The sequence below is a fragment of the Nelumbo nucifera genome, chromosome 1 (assembly GCF_055504915.1).
Source record: "Nelumbo nucifera cultivar China Antique chromosome 1, China Antique-T2T, whole genome shotgun sequence".
NCBI lineage: Eukaryota > Viridiplantae > Streptophyta > Magnoliopsida > Proteales > Nelumbonaceae > Nelumbo > Nelumbo nucifera.
The window spans coordinates 100,149,109-100,169,559 of NC_142649.1; the positions used below are offsets into that span (position 1 = coordinate 100,149,109).

At 40.8% G+C, this 20,451-nt stretch overlaps 1 long non-coding RNA gene across 4 annotated transcripts in view; it reads right to left on the minus strand.

The window, feature by feature from the left end:
• LOC148803618 (uncharacterized) overlaps window positions 1-20,451 on the minus strand; it is a 45,392-nt gene that overhangs the window by 19,033 nt on the left and 5,908 nt on the right. For all 4 annotated transcript variants that reach the window (XR_016077595.1, XR_016077597.1, XR_016077596.1 and 1 more), the window contains one exon: window positions 7,841-7,905. This is a non-coding gene — a long non-coding RNA (uncharacterized LOC148803618). The remainder of the gene's footprint in view (window positions 1-7,840; window positions 7,906-20,451) is intronic.

The window sequence follows — 20,451 nt, forward strand, 5'->3', positions numbered from 1 at the left end:
AACCTTAATAAAAATTGAGGGTGAAAGATTAAACTAGAGATAAGCTAGGAAAACAAACACTTTTAACTAGTATTATACATAAAATTTGACATTTTAAGTGTACAATATGATAGAATGATAAGAATATTAACAATATATCACAAATATTAATTAAAGTGAACGATTTTCGGTCCGAATGGCTTTAGGACAGTTGAGAGCAAGAACAGGCCCGATTCTTTATTCAGATAAACTTACTGAACCAGGACCGTTATTAATGGTTCGGTGTGTGCGAATCTGTTGGGAAGACCCGACCCGTTGATAGCGCTAATTCAAGAATAAGTTATGGGTGAATACCCGTACGACATCAACACCGGTATTTCCTTTCCTTCCCCACTCGGATCTACTTATCTTGGTTAGGAGATATGCAGCCCCTAGTCAATATTCAAGGTTTGGCTATTAAAATGAATGATTCTAACGTAGGATGGTGATTTTGGACTGGGACGGCTTAATGAGTGCTTCAAATGCAATGTCGAGCGTGCCACAACAGACACGTTATTTGGAGCTCCCGTTGAAAGCTAAGGTATCAAGAGTGACTGCGACCAGGTAAGTCCTCGTATTGTTTTACATGCAAAAGTTTTCTTAGATACAGAAGATTATTTTTGGTAATCGGTATTGTAGGGTATTTTCTTTTCTTGTTTTATAAAACTATTCTCGGTTATCTCCAGGAATTGGCCCTTCTTTGAGATTATGCGGCAGATACGATTCAAGTGTACTAAGTGGAGCACCAATGGAACCAGTCAAAGCACGCAAAGTAAGCCACTATAACCTGCATCTCCCGTTTTATTTTCTAGAATTGTTTGTTTTTCTCCATTTCTTACTCGATATTTTTGAGTAGGCCAATGCTTTAGACATAAAGAGACATGGCCGTGAAATAGATTCGGAATAGGCAATGTTATGTGCTGGTTGAAGATTGTCTGCGCTGCAAACTCGCTATAAGTTTTTGCACTCAACTTTGTTCTTTCTTCAGGTGTCCATCATATCCCCGAGACTTACTAGTGTAGCCACCAACGATGCTTGAATTGCAGGTTTGGTACGCAACCTCTAAAGCTATTGCTATAAACTAGTTGCTCTCTCTACTCCTCTATATAAGCTCCTGCATTTACTAATTTGCTTGGGTACTGTGCGTACATGCAGATTCAACGACGTCTTGACCGTTCGTGGAATGGGGTTCCCGACTCTAGAACCAAACCATTCTGACCGGTTCTTGTTGAAACTGTAAGTAAAGGGTAGAACCTAAGCAGTACCTTATTGTTTAACTGTAGTACAGTACTTTTCATTTCATTTATGTGACAGAATAAGCGGGTAGAAAAATGAGATACAGTTGCATTATGAACACTTTACATCTGGTTTTCCTAGAATAAATGGGGTGCAAATGCCGATGCAGCCAGAAAGGAAGAAGTCGACGACCACATTTTTCGGTGCTTTTGTCAGTTCTGATTTTGGCAAGGTAACTAACTGTCGATTTATGTGGTGATGTTGGTTTCTGTTCATTCTGTTATGCTCATTTTTAACGGATACCATTTTGTTTTCATTGTGCAGGATGCATGGTTCACTGTTCTTTCGGAAGTTTCACGGTGTGGCTTGACCAGCAAATGGCCACTCTACGTAGGTCCGTCAATGGGTTCGGTCCGACTCTGGTCTAGGAAGAAGCATTCCCAAACCGGTTGTTAATCGGCCCAAAAACATACACTAAGAACCTTTCATGGAAGAATAAAAGCTAATTTCAAATAACAACCAAACCGGTTATGCTAAAAACTATTAGTACTCTATTTAACTAAGAACTTAAAATTTAAAATTTAATAATGTAACCTTAATAAAAATTGAGGGTGAAAGATTAAACTAGAGATAAGCTAGGAAAACAAACACTTTTAACTAGTATTATACATAAAATTTGACATTTTAAGTGTACAATATGATAGAATGATAAGAATATTAACAATATATCACAAATATTTAATAAAGTGAACGATTTTCGGTCCGAATCGGTTTGGGACAGCTGAGAGCAAGAACCGGCTCGATTCTTTATTCAGATAAACTTACTGAACCAAAACCGTTATTAATGGTTCGGTGTGCGAGGATCTGTTTGGAAGACCCGACCCGTTGATAGCCCTAATTCAAGAATAAGTTACGGGTGAAGACCCGTACGACATCAACACCGGTATTTCCTTTCCTTCCCCACTCGGATCTACTTATCTTGGTAAGGAGATATGCAGCCCCTAGTCAATATTCAAGGTTTGGCTATTACAAGGAATGATTCTAACGTGGGATGTTGATTTTGGACTGGCACGGCTTAATGAGTGCTTCAAAAGCAATGTCCAGCGTGCCACAACAGACACGTTATTTGGAGCTCCCGTTGAAAGCTAAGGTATCAAGAGTGACTGCGACCAGGTAAGTCCTCCTATTCCTTTTACATGCAAAAGTTTTCTTAGATACAGAAGATTATTTTTGGTAATCGGTATTGTAGGGTATTTTCTTTTCTTGTTTTATAAAACTGTTCTCGGTTATCTCCAAGAATTGGCCCTTCTATGAGATTATGTGGCAGATACGATTCAAGTGTACTAATTGGAGCACCAATGGAACCAGTCAAAGCACGCAAAGTAAGCCACTATTACCTGCATCTCCCGTTTTGTCTTCTAGAATCGTTTGCTTTTCTCCATTTTTACTCGATATTCTTGAGCAGGTCAATTCTTTAGACATAAAGAGACTTGGCCGTGAAATAGATTCGGAATTGCCAATGTTATGTGCTAGTTGAAGATTGTCAGCGATGCAAACTCGCTATAATTTTATGTACTCAACTTTGTTCTTTCTACAGGTGTCCATCATATCCTCGCGACTTACAAGTGCAGCCACTAACGATGCTTGAATTGCAGGTTTGGTACACATCCTCTAAAGCTATTGCAATAGGGAAGTTGCTCTCTCCACTCCTTTATATAAACTCCTGCATTTTCTAAGTTGCTTGGGTAGTGTGCGTAGATGCAGATTCCACGACGTCATGCCCGTCTGTGGAACGGGGCTCCCGACTCTTCCACCATACAATTCTGACCGGTTCTTGTCGAAACCGTTGGTAAAAGGCAGAACCTAAGCAGTACCTTTTTGTATGGTTATAGTACAGTACTTTTCATGGAATTTATGTGACTGAATAAGCAGATAGAAAAATGATATACAGTTGCACTATGAACACCTTACCTCTGGTTTTTCTAGAATAGTGACCCGATTCTTCGATCGGATAAACTTACCGAACCAAAACCGTTATGAATGGTTTGGTCTGCAAGGATCTGTTGGGAAGACCCGATCCGTTGAAAGCCCTAGTTCTAGAATAAGGTACGTGTGAAGACACGTACGATATCGACATCGGTTTTTCCTTTTCTTCCCCACTCGGAACTACTTATCTTGGTAAAGAGATTTGCAACCCCTAGTCAATGTTCAAGGATTGGCTATTGCAAGGAATGATTCTAATGTAATATGTTGATTTTGTAATGACACATCTTAATGAGTGCTTCAAAAGCAATGTCGATCATGCCACTACAAGCACATTACTTGTATTATACATAAAAATTGACATTTTAAGTGTACAATATGAAAGAATGAGAAGAATATTAACAATATGTCACAAATAATTAATAAAGTGAACGATTTTCGGTCCGAATCGGTTTGGGACTGTTGAGAGCAAGAACCGGCCCGATTCACTAGTCGGATAAACTTACTGAACCAGAACCGTTATTAATGTTTCGGTTTGCGAGGACCTGTTGGGAAGACCCGACCCGTTGATAGCCCTAGTTCAAGAATAAATTACGGGTGAAGACCCGTACGACATCAATACCGGCATTTCCTTTCCTTCCCCACTCGGATCTACTTATCTTGGCAAGGAGATATGCAGCCCCTAGTCAATATTCAAGGTTTGGATTTTGCAAGGAATGATTTTAACGTGGGATGTTGATTTTGGACTGGCACGACTTAATAAGGCTTCAAAAGCAATGTCGATCGTGCCACAACAGGCACATTATTTGGAGCTCCTGTTGAAAGCCAAGGAATCAAGAGTAACTGCGACCATGTAAGTCCTCGCATTCCTTTTACATGCAAAAGTTTTCTTAGATTCAGAAATTTAATTTTGGTAATCGGTATTGTAGGGTTTTTTCTTTTCTTGTTTTATAAAACTGTTCTTGGTTATCTCCAGGAATTGGCACTTCTACGAGATTGTGTGGCAGATACGATTCAAGTGTCCAGGAATTGGCACTTCTACGAGATTATGTGGCAGATACGATTCAAGTGTACAAAGTGGAGCACCAATGGGCCCAGACAAAGCACGCAGAGTAAGCCACTATAACATGCATCTCCCATTTTGTTTTCTAGAGTTGTTTGTTTTTCTCCATTTCTTACTCGATATTCTTGGACAGGTCAATGCTTTAGACACACAAAGACTTGGCCGTGAATAGATTTGGAATAGCCAATGTTATGTGCTAGTTGAAGATTGTTAGCGATGCAAACTCACTATAATTTTATGTACTCAACTTTGTTCTTTCTGCAAGTGTCCATCATATCCTCGGGACTTACAAGTGCAGCCACCAACGATGCTTGAATTGCAGGTTTGGTACGCAACCACTCAAGCTATTGCAATAAAGAAGTTGCTCTCTCTATTCCTTTATATAAGCTCCTGCATTTTCTAATTTGTTTGGGTAATGTGCATAGATGCAGATTCCATGACGTCATGCTCGTTCCTGGAATGGGGCTCCCGAAGGAGACTTAGCCATTATATAGATTGGGAAGAGTCAATGGTATGTGCTAGTTGAAGAATGTCGGCAATGGAAACTTGCTATCATTGTTTGGACTCAATGTTTGTTGTTTCTGCAGGCAGCCATCATGTTCTCGGGACTTAAAATTGCAGCCGCCAACGATGCTTGAATTGCAAGCTTGGTACGCAACCTCTCAAGCTATTACTATAAATAAGTTGCTCTCTACTCCTCTATGTAAGCTCCTGGTCATACTAATTTGTTGGGTAGTGTGCGTAGATGTAGATTGCTCGAGGTCTTGCAAATCCGTAGAATGGGTTGGCGACTCTTGCACCAAGCCATTTTGACCGATTCTTATTGAAACCATAAGTAAAAGACATAACCTAAGCAGTGCCTTTTTGTTTTCTTGTAGTACAGTACTTTTCATGGAATTTATGTGACTGAATAAGGGGATAGAAAAATGATATGCAGTTGCATTATGAACACTTTACCTTTGATTTTCCCATGATAGATCTGTTAGACAATGTATGCCCTTAGCTCCAATCAGATTGATGTACTGATGCATTTATTGTAAATGAATAAAAGTACATAATTGATTCATATTATATTTGGTGTGTTTATGTGTAATTACCCTTAAACTGGACACTTATGAGACTTGTGTTATTTTAGAATATTCTCAGCCGTTGGATAGATTTGGGGGAGTTTATCCTACCAAGGCTGACACTAATGTGCTGCCAAGTAGGTTGGGGTAACTTGTCTCAGCTGCCAAGGTTAGACATGAAGCACATGTAGTGTGTGTTTGTTTAAAACACTGAACCTGAACCATTTTCCAGTTATGCTCTGAACCCTGGAAACTGGTGGGCAAAACTGAAAAGTTACACCTAACCCCTAGACTCGATTATGGTACTACACTGGGTGTCGGATTGGGCTGTCTTTGATATGCCAATCAGTGAGATCCTTTAGGGGTCAAAACCTGTGTATGTTGGGGCAGTCTGAGAATTCACTCGAGTGGGTGATCATAGTGACAGGATCAGCCCTTTTGTGGACAAAGTGAATGATCAGGATAATGGCCCCAATCGACAGAAGTTGAAGTTTAATCTTCAGAAGCCCTTTCGTCTTTGATAAAAGCTGGTTCTCCTTACTTTCTCTCTAACCTTTTTTATCCTGAGCGCCAAAACGAAAGGTGTTACAGAAAAGTTTTCATCCTGAGTGTGAGAACGGGAGAGACAGAGAGGGAGGAGAAAGAGGGGAGAAGAGATATAGAAAAGAAGGCTTTTGGTATCTCGGTAAATGAAAAAGTTGAAAAAGTTGAAAGGCTTTTGGTATCTCGGTAAACGAATCAGGAACAACATTTATTTGTCTTTTGTAATAAGTAGAACAGGTGAGGCTTTGGGTCGTGTGTAAAAGGTGTACTACAAGTTAGTCAAATTAGTATATAATATATTTATATATTATAATATCTATTATCGAATTCGAATATTTGTCAAAGCGAATCAGTATGTATTCGAATTCGATCCGATTAAATAATCGGTACAAAAATTATGTTCGAATTTGACCATTTATTCCATTTGAATCCGATTCGTTTAAGTCGAATCGTCTAATCTGACATCACAAATTAGAGCTATTGACTGTAGCAACTCTTCCTTCCAAAGATTGAACAACAGGCCAAGCAACCAGACAATAGAATTATCCTCAACCTCAAAGCTTTTGGTGTTTGAAAGAGGACACCATGTCGAAACTGTGAAAGCACCAATCTCTCAAATTTAATGCCAAGATCTCTGCTTCAACTTCACCCAGATCAAGCAAGGCCTTGCATGTTTCATAATGTGTAATAACAATCAGATTTGTCATTTTTAATTCTCTTGGTATCGCCTGTGCAATCCTTTTCCAGTCTTTTGGTGGGTTTGATGTTTCCTCCACATATTTCTTCCCCCACTCCTTTCCTCCTTTGGCTATCAGTTTACAGCTTCTTCCTTTTCCACAATTACCAAATTCTTTAGTGGTTTCTTCCTTTCCATTTCGTCTAGCCACTTCTCTTTGCCCTTCTAAAGCTTATGTTTGTTTTGTTTTCAGCCAGAGTACAAAGTCACTCAATAGCTCAGCCACTTCCTTCCAGCCTTGACCTCTTTTACCTTCTGGGAAGAAAACTGCTTCTTTTTTCCTCCTAAAAACTCCTGTAGTGTAATGTAGAGACCTTTGGCATTCTTCTTGCATTCCAGCTCATATCTCTTTCTTCCATCTAAGTCGAAATCCATATAGTTCAACTGCTTACCTTTAGAGATTGCTCCCATTACAAACTTCAGAAGCCACTAAATCACTTCGGCACCTTCCAGCAGCACCATGGATTTCTTTGCCTCCCTGGTCATCAAATTCTGCAACCCTTTGATCCTTATCTCTTCAAAGATGAAATCTTTCACTTCAATTTTCAAAGCTTTCCTCCATCTTGCAGCTTCCACAAACCTTTCCTCCACAACTTCTTTTAGATGTTGTAGCTTTATGCTTAGATTATTCTAAAGTTTGTAATGCATTGATAAGAGATTGGCCCAACCCTTTCCTAGGAGGATCAACGACAACTGCATCTGTTCCCTCAAGCCAAGATAGAGGTTCCTGATTCATGTAAGACCATCCTGATTTCTAATCCGATGGATAAGATTTGATTCAAATTCAATCTATTTATAGCCCTATCAACAATATTTACTGTCCTATATTTATAGCCCTATCAACAATATTAACTGTCCTATAAATGTAACATAGTAACCAAATCATTAATTTTTTCAAAAAGAAGTACATAGAAACATATGAGATGATGACCAATCAATACCAAAACTGGTGGTTTGCTGAGAACGATCTATGTGACCCACTGCTACTTGTGCAGATAAATCTATGTAAATGCACATTTCATTAAATAATGTCTTTCTTTTCTAATATTAAACACTTGCAAACAAGATAGAATCAATATTATGCTACTACCTTGCCTTAAAGTATGCAGCAATACAACATTTAAAGGATGTTGTATCATTATCAAAAATTATTTTATAGTCGTTCATGATGAATGTTATTACATTGGCACTCACCTAGTGATATATGAGTCATTTGTTGTATTAATAACTACTTCATCTGTTCTGATGAAGGATGGCACCTGGAGTATGTCAAATTTTCTCAGTAAGAAAACTTGTATGTATTAATAACCATAAAGCCATTTTGCATTTGAAAGATGATAAAATGTTACAACATTGTAGTGGAAAGCAGATAGTAGATTACTATAAAGAAGATGACAAAGACACATGAGTTACAATGACTAAACATAAAAAGTAAAATAAAAAGCATGTAGAAAAATAGAAGGAAAATTATAAAATGGTAAGTTTCCTTTTACCTCTTTCTACTATGCTAATAAGATCATGCATGGGTTAAATGAATAAATTACAAGACTCAAGTTCTGAGTGTTCACTATAAATGAAACTACAGCTAAGTGACCAGAGACTGGAGGAAGAGCAGGTGAAGAGCAAGAATGGAAGCAATATGAGTATCAAATTTGAAAAGAAAGAATTAGCCCCCATGTGCCATTTGAGCATTTATGTATTACTAGTAAATTTGCATATGCTTTGCACGTGACAATTTTAGATGATGAAAATAGTAATATACATCCAAATTATTTTAAATTTTGTATATATTTCTATGTGTACAAAATAATTCTATATTATAGATGTCCCAAATGTGCATGTTTTCTACAAATATTTTGTATTTTTTGTGTTCTTATCTTTCTTTAATTTTTATTATTTAATTATGACATCATGGAATGACCCATTTGACCCAGATGGCTGACCTTACCCACCCCCTAGACGAAAGGACAATTTCATTTTTTGGTTCAACTTTGAAAAAAAAAATGTGATTTATATTGTTAAAAGTATTGGAACATAACTAATTGGTGAGAAAATATCTTAAATATATCATTTAATGAGAGAGAATGGACGTAAGTACCTCAAATATATGACTTAATGAGAGGGATTTGAATGAGGTGAAAAATAATAGTTCAAATTACATTTTTTTACCCTCGCAATTAAAAAGGGACTAAATTCAAATTACATTTTTTAATTTTTTTCCATGTGTATAAAAATAATTCTTATTTATGACACATGCTTTTGTTTATATGATAAATATACAATATTAGGTATGCACCGAAATGATTTTTTTTCTTTTGCAAAATTTATGTATTTTTTTCATTTTTTTATTTTTTATCATGTTTTTAATTTTTATTATTTAATTATGACATCAAATATTAACACATTAGACCTAAAAGTTGAACTGCTGACGGCTGACCTGAACCAAATAGGAAATCAGTTTCATTTTTTTCGTTGGTTTTAAAATTTGTATTTCATTTGGATCATCAATGAAAACATTTTTTGTTTATGACACTTTTTTCTTTAATATGATCAATATAAAATATTAGAGAAATGGCCCATTTTTTCTACATCTTTTATTTAACTATGACATCATGGATTCACCCAATTGGCCTAGATGGTTGAATTGGTTTACCCACCACTCAAATGGAAGAATGGTTCCATTTTTTTTTTTTTGTTAATTTGAAAAAAAGGTAAATTACTGAAACCTCCCTTGAAGTTTCTAACCGTTGCTGAAATCTCCCCTGAAGTTTGGTGATTGCAATCACCACCCTTGAATTTTCTAATACAGTTGCAAGTAGACCCCCCCCCCCCCCCTTTCAACTAATTTTATGCATCTTTATTCTTCTTAATATAAAAGATTTTTATTAAAAATAAAGAAAAAATGAGATCCCCCCTTACTCTTCATCCTCCTCCTAACCCCCCTCCTCTTAAGGAGGCTTATGCCTCCTTGTGTTCGGGAGGCTTACGCCTCTTGCGTTCTGTACTACTCCTCACGCTTTAGGTAGTGGAATGTCTCACGTCACGCCTCCGCGTTTTAAAACATTGGTAGATTGTTATATACATGAACATATATGATCTACACATATAATGTTCCATCATCTTCAGCGAAGCCTTGTACCAAATACATGGGGTTGGCTACATAGATCCTATTTTGCCATTCTGATATTCAGATGACACCAATGTTTTAGCAACCCAATCGGGAGGCTTGAAGCAAATATGAACTAGGACAGATTCCTCTGGTTATATAGTTATTGAACCAAACTAGTTTCTTAACCAGATGGAATCTATAAACCTGGCATTATGACTATGAAAACTAGTACAAACTTCTTGTTCAATGGCAGGCCAACTTATATACTATGTTTCCCAGATATGGCAAGGAAACGGCTGGACAGAGTGTCAGAAACTGAATTTACACTAAAAACTAGAGCACCAGACATGGCACAGCACCCATATACAGTATTTAGGTATCATAGTTTACATATCTGTGTGTGTGTGTTGCCTTTTTCTAATGTCCGACCTCAAGCAAATCAAATGCAGATTAACGGGAACCACCCTCATTCCTGGTTCACTGATTGGTTCCGTTTTTGACACATTGAATGAAAATGACCATAGAACTTCGTAGAATTAATGTTCTTTCTAAGATTCCCACCTTACCATATAACAAATTTCAACTGTAACATACCATCACACTTCCACAGCAGCATCTCCGTGGTTTAACACTAGGCAGCTCTCACTCTAGCAACAAGTAGCCCCCTCCATGAGGGCTCTCATAGGTTGCTGCCTACCTCAAGGTTCCTTCGAGGGGAACCAACCACCTGAAGAAGAGAGAGGGAGAGAGGGAGAGAGAGAGTGAGTAAGTGAGCAAAGAAAGGATTCTTATTATTCTCATTTCTTGGTAGAGGGTTCAGCTTATATAACTGTAGCTGACCGTTACACGGCAATTCTAACAAACTCGGTTGTGATTCCCTCGATCGTGGTCTGGAGCTGCTGAGGTGCAGGGTGGAGGTTATTCTTCTTTCGAGTATACACCATCATAACCAGGGGTCGTGGGCCATAGCATAACGGGCTGGGCTTGGGTCGGCCCTTGGGTTCTCATCATCTCCTCCCTCCTTCAGATCGACCTTGGCCTCGAGGTTGAGATTGGGGAACTGAGTTTTCAACTCCCAATAAGGTTTCCAAGTGGCATTGATGGCAGGTAGCCCATCCCATTCTACCAGGGCCTCCTAGATGACCCGCTTCCCTTTCTTAACCCATCTAAAATCTGTGATGTGCTTGGGCTCAATAACTAGACCTCCGTCGTCAGTGAATGTGGGCAATGTTGGGCTGACGATGGACTGTGGGCTGGTGCATTTCTTGAGCAAGGATACATGGAAGACTAGGTGAAGGTGGGAGGTGGGGGGAAACTCCAAATTTATAAGCAACTTGGCCAATTTTTTCCAAAATCCTGTAAGGGTCAAAGTAACAGGGCCTAAGTTTTGGCCAGGCCCTCTTTATTACTGAGACTTGACGGTAGGGTTGAAGCTTTAGGTAAACATATTCCCCAACCCCATACTCCATCTCCCGGTGCTTCTTGTCATAGTAGCGCTTCATTCTCTGTTGGTTGGTTCAAGTTAAACTAAAGATCCTATAGGACTTCAATTTTGTTGATCAATTGTGTCTCAACGGCAGCCATGCTGGTGGATCCCAATTCATATGGCAGAATGGCGAGGGGATCCCTCCCATACACGACCTTGAAGGCAGTCATGGCTGTTGCTCCTTGGTATGTGGAGTTGTACCAATATACGGCCCAACATAACCACTGGACCCATTGTCGTGGCCTGTCCCCTGTAAAGCATCTCAAATATATCTCTAAGCACCTGTTCACCACCTCAGTTTGGCCGTCGGATTGTGGGTGGTAGCTGGTGGACCGGTGTAACTTATTCCCCTGAAGCCGGAAACGTTCCCTCCAAAACTGGCTAAGGAAGGCCGGATTGCAATCCGAAACAATCGACTTGGGAGTTCCGTGTAACTTGGCCATGTCCATGATAAAAACTTCAACAACCATTGCAGCAGTATAGGGGTGCAGAAGTGATGAGAAGTGCACATATTTGCCAAGGCAATCGACGGCCACCATTATAACTGACTGCCTGTTGGACTTGGGCAACCCAGTAATGAAGTCCATAGAGATCTCCTCCCACACCTATGAGGGTATTTTGAGAGGCTGCATCAATCCAGAAGGTACCTGAGAGTCATACTTCTGCTGTTGGCAAGCGGGACAGGCAGCCACATATTGTTAGACCTTGTTTTTCATACCAGCCCAATAGCAGTGTGAGGCCAGCCGTTTATAAGTCCTCAGAACTCCAGAGCGCCCCCCCCCCCGCGCGGTGAGTCATGAAATAGTTGTAAGAGAGCAGTAATGTGTTGGAAGGAGAGAGGTAACACATACCGCCCTTTATAGAGCAGATATGGGCCCATCATGGTGTATCCTGATATTACAGTTGGATCCTGCTAATAATGGGCTTGTATCTGGGCCAACTCTGGTGCATCGCGAGCTTCCAACCTGATTGCTTCAAATAATGGGTGAATGGGTTGAGAGCCCGCCAACTTATGTAACTCGACTACACTAGAGAGGGCATCTACTGCCTTATTGATGGGCCCATGTTTGTATTCAATAGAGTAGTCATACCCAAGAAGCTTAGAGATCCATTTTTGCTGGTCTTCTGTGTGGGCCCATTGCTCCAACAAGAACTTGAGTCTCCTCTGGTCTGCTTGAATAATGAAGTGCCAGCCCAATAGATAGGCCCGCCATTTCTGGACGGATAAGGCAACAAAAATGAATTCCTTTACATAAGCAGAAAAATTTTGGGCCTGGGCTGACAAGGCCTTACTATAATAAGGAAGGGGCTTCCCCTTTTGCGACAGAACTGTCCCTAAGCTGGTCCCCGAGGCGTTGCACTCTAGCACAGAAGTCTCATTGAAGTCCGGTAGGGCCAAAACTGGAGGTGTGCATACAGCCCTCTTCAGGTTTTCAAAGGCATGATGAGCTTCGGGTCCCCAGATAAAGGAGTCCCACTTCAACAACTGAGTTAATGGCACTGCCATCAGCCCGTATCCAGGAATAAAACGTCTGTAATAGCCCGTGGGACCGAGAAAACCTTTGAGAGCCTTCATTGTAGTGGGAGTGAGCCAGGCCTGAATACAAGTAATCTTCTCCCAGTCAGCCATAACCTGCCCTGTTGTGACTATGTGGCCTAAATAATGGACCCTAATCTGGTCAAACCTGTATTTAAACAATTTGGCATAGAACCCATTCTCTTGCAACACCTCCAAGGTTCTTTCAAGATGTTGTAAGTGTGTGGACCAATCATGGCTGTATACCAAGATGTCATCGAAGAACACCAATATGAAACACCTTAGAAAAGGCCTAATTATGTCATTTATAATGGACTGAAAAGTGGAGGGCGCATTGGTTAGCCCAAACGGCATAACCCGGAATTCATAATGACCATCATGGGTACGGAAGGCCGTCTTGGGTACGTCTTCCGGGTGGACCCTTATCTGATGGTACCCCGATCGCAAGTCCATTTTGGAAAAGAACTAGACTCCTCCCAACTCATCTAGAAGCTCATCTACCACCAAAATTGAGAACTGATCTTTGATGGTAATTTTATTTAGGGCCCTGTAATCAACACAAAATCTCTAGGATCCATCTTTCTTTTTTACTAATAACATGAGAGATGAAAACGGGCTGGTGCTCGGTTGTATGTGCTTCTTCTCCATCAGCTCCCCCACAATTCTTTCTATTTCTGACTTTTGGTAATGTAGGTGCGTACATTAGTGGGTGCTGGCCCCGGGAGTAAGGGTATACAGTCGTCTTGTGCTAGAGTGGGTGGTAGGTGATCAAGTTCCTCAAAAACATCTGCATATTGGTTTAGAAGGGTCTGCAAGTTTGCCACATCTTGGTCCCTTGGTTCCAATTCGGGTATAGGTTGAGTGTTGGGCCTATGGATTCATGACCCATATGCATGAGTACAGGATACCTGTTTCCCTGGCTCAACTTTAATAGGGTTCGGGCATCACCAGATCCCAGGGTCAGAGGGCCAAGGCCTTGTAGATGGCAGGGATTCCCCCTAGTTCCAAGTCCATGGTCATCTGAGCCCAGTTACACATTACTGGGCCTGGTTGGCGCAACCATTGCACCCCTAACACCACATTTGCCCCACTAAACTCTTGGGGTGGAGATCCACTATAAATTTATGCCCCTAAATGAAGAGCTTCTCATCTCTACAGATATCATCACATATAATTTTGTTTCCGTCTGCAACATGAACGAAAAAGGAAGGATAATAGTGGATAGCCATACCTAGTTGGTGGACCAGAATCCGAGCTATAAAGTTGATAGTGCTGCCGCTATCTATCAGAACAGTCACTGGTCATCCCCAAAGCTATCCATTTACCTTCATAGCCTTGGAGGATGTCGATCCATTTAATGCATTGAGAGATATCTATGGATCAGTTACGGTGATCAATGGGTTCTTCTTCGCCAAATTCAATAACCTCCATCTCTCTTTCGGAATCTTCTGTTTGCAAGAGGAATACCTGTCAGACTTTACATTTATGGTCTGGACCGAATTTCTCCTCATAATTGTAACACAAATCTTTCTCTCGTCGAGCATGTATCTCAGCCCAAGACTGTCTGAAAGGCATTTTGGGCCTCTTAGCAGTGGCTCTGTCTAGTCCGGTACAGGCAAAAGCCCATCTGACCTAGGAGGCAGAGACTTAAGAATCGGCCCTGTGTCCCGATTTACTCGCCTCGTCCGGTCCAGACGTTCCTCCTGAAGACGGGATAAACCCACGGCTGCCAATAAGGTAGAAGGTCTCCAAGCTTTTACTTCTACCTTGATGTCTTCCCTTAACCCTCCGACGAAACTCCCAACCAGCGCCTTCTCCGTCCAGCCATCGACATGGGTTGCGAGTCTCTCAAATTCGAATTGGTACTTCTTGACAGTGTGGCCGGCCAGAAATAAGAGGAAGAGAAGAGAAGAGAAGAAGAAGAGAAGAAGAAGAGAGAAGGGAGAAGAGAAGAGAAGGGATTGGCAATGTAACAGTGTTGGCGGCGCCATCTTTTATTATAATATATATAGGGCGGCAGAAATAAGAAGGGAAAAGACCCTTGTGCCCCTGCTATAAGTGAGTACAATAACAGACATAACAGAAGTAAAAAAAATAGAAATAAAAAATGCTTTAACTAGCCAAACAGACCCTAACACCAACAACTAAATTATTTCAACACTCCCCCTCAAGTTGGAGCATAGATGTCAATCATGCCCAACTTGTCACACAAATCTTTGTGCCGCACATGATGAAGACCTTTGGTGAAGATATCTGCAAGTTGTTCTTCTGAGCTGACATATGGAGTACACACTTCTCCATTAACAAGTTTCTCTCTAATAAAATGCTTGTCCACTTCAATGTGTTTCGTCCAATCATGCAGGACTGGATTAGCAGCAATATTGATGACAGCTTTATTGTCACAGTAGAGTGACATAGGATTGCTCACTGCAAAACCCAGTTCACCTAACAGATTTCTTATCCACATGATTTCAGCAACCCCATGAGACATCGCTCTATACTCTACTTCAACACTAGATCTAGCCACCACACTTTGTTTTTTACTTCTCCATGTGACCAGGTTTCCTCCTACAAAGGCACAATACTCACTGGTAGACTTTCGGTTATTGACTGCTCCTGCCCAATCTGCATCAGTATATACTTCCACCTTTAAGTGACCATGTTTCTGGAACAACAAACCAGCTCCGGGAAACTTCTTGAGGTATCTCAGGATCCTCTCTACAGCTTCAAAGTGAGTTGTCCTAGGATTGTGCATGAACTGACTAAGGACACCCACTGCATAAGCAAGCCCGAGGTGATTGTTTCAACCCATATAAAGATTTTTTTAACCTGCACACCTTTTGTTCACTGCCTTTGGCACAAAACCCTAGAGGTTGGGTCATGTACACTTCCTCTTCCAAGTCACCATTCAAGAAAGCATTTTTTATGTCCAATTGGTGAAGTTCCAAGTCAAGATTTGCTGCCAATGAAAGAAGGATCCTGATAGAGTTCATCTTGGCTACTGGAGCAAAAGTCTCCGCATAGTCCACTCCATATACCTGTGTAAAGCCTCTTGCTACCAGTCTAGCCTTGTACCTTTCAACAGTTCCATCAGCCTTGTGTTTCACTATGAACATCCACTTGCAACCCACTAGTTCCTTCCCTTCAGGAAGGTCCACCAACTCCCAAGTGCCATTTTTGTGTAAAGCATCAATTTCTTCCTGCATTGCATATGTCCATTCAGGTTTAGACAAAGCTTCTGCCACATTCTTAGGAACGGGGACACTGTCCACAGAAGAGAGGAATGCACGGAATGAAGGTGAAACATGATCATAGGACACAAAATTAGATATAGGATGATTAGTGGTACAAGACCTAACACCCTTTCTCTTAGCAATAGGAATATCAAGATCATTGATGACAGGTGAATCAACATTTAGAGGAACAGACATATCAATAGGAGCAAGTGTACCTGGCTGATGAGACGGATCTGCCTCTGGTGAATCCAATGATGTTGGTTGCATAGTGTCAGGTTCCACGGCTCTTGAACTCTGCTGGCTTTTATGGCGATGATGAAAAACTCGGAATGGAGGAGGATCGGGTAAAAGAGGTAGTTGAGTTTGAGTCGCCTGAGGAGAAACTGAGAAAAAAGGTTGATTCTAAAAGAATGATACATCAATGGAGACATAGTACTTGCGAGAGATAGGATCATAGTAGCAATACCCCTTTTGAGATAAAGGGTAACCAAGAAAAACACAAGGAATAGCCCGAGGATCAAGCTTACCTCGAGTAGGGGACAGGTTATGGACAAAGCAACGACACCCAAAAACACGCATCGGAATGGTGGACAATGGAGCTGTAGGAAACAAAAGCTGATTGGGGCCTTATACTCTAGTAACCGAGAGGGCATGCGGTTGATGATGTATGTAGCACACAAGACTGCATCCATCCAAAAACGTTTTGGCACATTCATAAGAACTAATAAGCCACGAGTTACTTCGAGAAGGTGACGGTTCTTTCGTTCAGCAACACCATTTTGTTGGGGTGTCCTAGCACAAGAGCTTCGCTGAAGTGACCCACTCGAAGCAAAAAACTCCGTGAGATCACTATGGAAGTATTCCTTCGCATTGTCCAACTGGAAGATATGGATTTCCGTTTGGAACTGAGTGAACACCATGCGTTGAAAGTCTTTTACAATTTTTGACACTTCATCTCGAGATCGTATAGGGTAAACCCAGGTGTATCTAGAATAATCATCAATCAAGGTAATGAAGTACTTATATCCAGCCCTAGTGGGTAGAGTAACAGGGCCCCAAACATCAGAATAAACAATATGAAATGGAAATCCAGATCTTTTATTTCGCAAAGGTAAAGAACTTCTACAATGTTTACTCAATTGACATGTCTGACACTGTAACTGATTCACTGACAAGGACTCAAACAACTTTGGAAACATAACTTTTAATGACTCAAAAGAAAGATGACCTAGACGACTATGCCATAAATAGGTTTGACTCTCACTTGACAAACTCATGGACTCTATAGCCACAAGACCAGCTTTATTCTCCAACACGTAGAGACCATCCACCATGCTTCCTCTACCAATCGTCTTCCCCGAGGCCAAATCCTGAAACACACATGAAGATGGAAAAAAATTGACTGAACAGTTCAAGGAGTGAGTTATACTACTAATGGACAGCAAATTAATAGGTAACTTCAGAACATGCAGTACATTAGGAAGGGTAAGGCCAAGTGGGAGAGGTATGTACCTCGGCCAGCTATGGTAGAAAAAGAACTATTAGCTAGTCTCACCTTATCTCTCCCAGAGAGAAGGTTATATGTCTGAAATAAATTTGACTTATCGGTCATGTGGTTTGAGGCTCTGGAGTCAATAACCCAAGGAGAATCAGTAGTATGAGATGACACATGGAAGGCAGTGGCAGCATTACCTGATGTAGACGCAAAAGAGGTAGAGGGAGTAGGACCAGAATCCATCTGGCGGAGAGTCCTACCATACAATTCCAAATGTTCACGAAAGGAGTTGATAATTTCTTCCTTAGGGTCAGAACTGGGATGCCTCTCCTGAGTTACCAAAGGACTAGTCTCTGTCAACGCAATATTAGCTAAGTTATAATTTTTCTGATTCTGCTAGTTCTTGCCCTAATCAGGTGTTGACTTCTTACCCAAATCCTGTGCCCATTTAGGTTTTCCATGGAGATCCCAACATGTATCTCTCATGTGTCGTGTCTCCTGGCAGTGAGTGCACCAAAGTTTACTCTTATCATCTGTTTTTTTTCTGAGAGTCACCTTTTTTAAAAACACCTCCGACATTTGTATCTGAATTTCCCCGGACAGCTAGGGCAACTGACTCCCCTTCTACACAATTCATCACACTTCTTCTACTATCTTCTGACTGCACTAAGGCATACACCTCCTGAACTGATGGAAAGTCTTTACTACCCAAGATCTGCACCCTGATGGACTCATATGAAGGATTCAACCCTAGGAGAAAGGCAAAGACCTGTTGCTGAGATACAAGTGACTTATACGCCTTTGCATCTTCATCACACTTCCAATTCACATTCTGATAGTGATCAAGTTCTTTCCATATCGATGTCAAATCAGAATAGTACATCGAGAGACTCCTCTCCCCCTGCTTGCAAGTAGAGGATTCAGCTTGTAGTTGATATATCTTGGCATAGTGTCTTTGCTCTGAATAGGTGGACTTCGCTTGTTCCCACATCTCACAAGCAGTTTCAGCCCACATAAAAGTCTTCATTACCTGTGGCAGCATGGAAACCAAAAGCCAAGACATCACCATACTATTCTCTTGGTTCCACCTATCATATTCAGCACTTCCGTACTTCGGTTCCTTCACTCTCCCATTGATATATCCTATTTTCCCCCTAGCAGTGATGTAGAGTTTTATTCCCCTAGACCACTCAAGGTAGTTCAGACCAACAAAGGGAATAACAGCCATGGGGAAACTCATATCCATTCCCCCACTCACTCCATTGTGGCACCCTGAAATCTCTGAAGTAGCAGAATTCTCAGACGGCATGTTCAAAACAGACAATCAGTCCCAAACACCAGACTTAGAACCCCTCCTTACTCCACAAAAAAATGCTCCACTCAGTCCACACCCACACACTTGGGTTTGAAAACAGTCTGAGCACAAACAGTACCAATTTCGGGACAAAAAAAAGGCAATATTCGGCAGATTTCAGACCTGTACGGTTTAATAGTCCCAACCTACCAGCCTTCCAGAATGTCTAAGAACATTAATCAGCAGGAGAGATCCTTAACACTTATAATCAAGCCAAATAATTGAGATAACAGGTCATCCTTGACCTACAGTCGCCTTAACACAGGAACAGGATCACACGATCCCAAAAAACAAAGGTATAAAGATCTGACAGCATTCAACAGCCCAGATTCATTTGGTTTTTTCACTTGGTACACGACCAAGGAGGGTAAGGAAGAGAAAAAGGAAGGATTGTACCAGTTGTAGATCTGTTTTCCTCAGTCCAGATTCAGATCTTTGTTCTGCCCAGATTCAGCAAGTTGGAAGAGTGAAGTTTGTTCGATCTGTTCTCTCAGTGAAGTTTGTTCGATCTGTTCTCTCAGTCAGTATTCCCGCTCTGGTACCATCTTGACAGTGTGGCCGGCCAGAAATAAGAGGAAGAGAAGAGAAGAGAAGAAGAGAGAAGGGAGAAGAGAAGAGAAGGGATTGGCAATGTAACAGTGTTGGCGGCGCCAGCTTTTATTATAATATATATAGGGCAGCAAAAATAAGAAGGGAAAAGACCCTAGTGCCCCTGCTATAAGTGAGTACAATAACAGACATAACAGAAGTAAAAAATAGAAATAAAAAATGTTTTAACTAGCCAAACAGACCCTAACACCAACAACTAAATTATTTCAACAGTACTCTCGAATAGGCCCTATTTGTTTAAGCTTCAAGAGAACCTCATCCCAGTCTTCATATGCAGTCGGCCCAAAACGAACACAGAGGGTGTCAGACTTCCAAGTGGTCCATCCGGTCATCTAAAGAAGCTGATCGAGTATTAGGCATGGTGAAATGTTGTGCTCTGGTACCAGATGATAGGTTGCTGCCTACTTCAAGGTTCCTTCGAGGGGAACTGACCTCCTGAAGAGAGAGGGAGAGAGGGAGGAGGTTCTTCTTCTTTTGTGTATAAACCATCGTAATCGGGAGTCGTGGGCCATTGTATTCTGTTAGCATTGAACGTTAAGATCATATAATTTTTTTAAGATTGTTCTTCTATGCTATTGTAGGCAATAATTTTATTTCTATGTTGTGCTCAAAGTATTGCCTAACTCATAGCACTTTGACAGTTAACAGTTAACTGTTAAGTTAATGGCTTTTCAAATGGTGAGTCCCAACAAAATTCATAGGTATAGTTACTCTGTAAAACAGGGTGGTCATTAACTAGTAATTAGTGTGAAGAGATCCAGTCCAGTTGATACATTTCCTCCAATCCAGTTGATACATTTCCTCGCTATTTCTTTTTTCTCCCTAGTCCCCACATCCCCATCCTTTTATTTTCTGGTGAGCAAGTGGGTTAGCAATTTGGAAGTCCACAAGCGAAGGACCCAGGTCTGTGGCACAAACCAGACCCTTCCACCTCAACAAACTGTCATCTTCATGAAAAGCAGTCTGAGTAAGATAGGTA